The sequence below is a fragment of the Penaeus japonicus genome, unplaced genomic scaffold, assembly GCF_977035675.1.
Source record: "Penaeus japonicus unplaced genomic scaffold, GWHDUDI00000001_assembly GWHDUDI00000009, whole genome shotgun sequence".
NCBI lineage: Eukaryota > Metazoa > Arthropoda > Malacostraca > Decapoda > Penaeidae > Penaeus > Penaeus japonicus.
Genome location: NW_028234411.1, coordinates 1,800,054 through 1,801,395, shown reverse-complemented (window position 1 = coordinate 1,801,395; position 1,342 = coordinate 1,800,054).

Below are 1,342 nucleotides of genomic sequence, written 5' to 3'. Positions count from 1 at the left end.
CTGATTAGCGAAATGTCAGCGCTTGAATCAGCTGATCAGGAGAATTGCTCGCTCGCTCTCTCTCTCTCTCTCTCTCTCTTTCTATTTCTCTCTCTCTGATCAGGAGAGTTGCTCTCTCTCTCTCTCTCTCTCTCTCTCTCTCTCTCTCTCTCTCTCTCTCTCTCTCTCTCTCTCTCTCTCTCTCTCTCTCTCTCTTTCTCGTTTTTTTGTCTCTCTCTTTCTCACTCTCTGATCAAGAGAATTGATCGCGCTCTCTCTCTCTCTTTTTCTTTCTTTCTCTCTTTCTTTCTTTCCCTCTCTCTCTCTCTCTCTTTCCCTCTCTCTCTCTCTTTCCCTTTCCCTTTCTCTCTCGGTCTCTATTTGTGCGTGTGCGCCTCCTTCCATCATGTAAAGAAACCGAAAAACAAAGACGAAAAAATATATATATATTCCCAGCCAACCACCCAAACAAACAAACAAAACCCAAACAAAAACACGCCAGATAAACAAAAAAAAAAGCGCCGACAATAATTACCGCTAATGAAAGCATCTCCCCTCCCCCTATCCCCTATCCTCCCTCACCCCCCCCCCCAAGACCAAGACTTGATAAAAACTCAAACAAATGAGACTACACAAAGACTCAATAAAAAGAGACGAAAGCCCAGATAAATACTCTAAGACAACGAAGACAAAAAAAAAAAAATCAAAGTTTAAAGGCCGAACAACGACCAAACAAAGACTAAGCAAATAAGACATGACACTAAACTATGGAAATTGCAGCAAAGACAAAAGAGACCAAAATAAATACCAAACAAGAAAAACAAGCCCCAAAACAAACACAAAAGACTCCAATACAAAGACTAAACAAGAAATAAAAGACCCAAAACAAAGACAATAGAGACCAAAACAAATAATAAACCAGAAAAACAAAGACAAAACACCCTAAACAAAAACAAAACAAGAAAAAACAGACCCAAAACAAAAGCCCAAAGACCCCAAACCGACGTAACAGCGCCGCGCCGCCCGTTCCGCCCGTGCTGCACTCCCGCCCTCCCACCCCCCCAGCCCTCATAAACCCCAGACGCAAGCACATCACGCTGCTTTAAGTAAGAAAGCGCTCATCCCTCGCAGGCTTCCTCGGTAGTGCTTTAGCTGCACACTTCTACGTTATTCCTATCGAGGGAGGGGGAGGGAGGGGGAGGGAGGGAGGGAGGGAGGGGAGGGAGGGGGGAGAGAGAGAGGGAGGGGAGGGAGGGGAGAGAGAGAGAGAGAGGAGGGATGGAGGTGGAGGGATGGAGGTGGAGGAGCGGGAGGGAGGGAGAGAGGGGGAGAGGGAGAGGGAGGGAGGGAGAGAGAGAAAGAG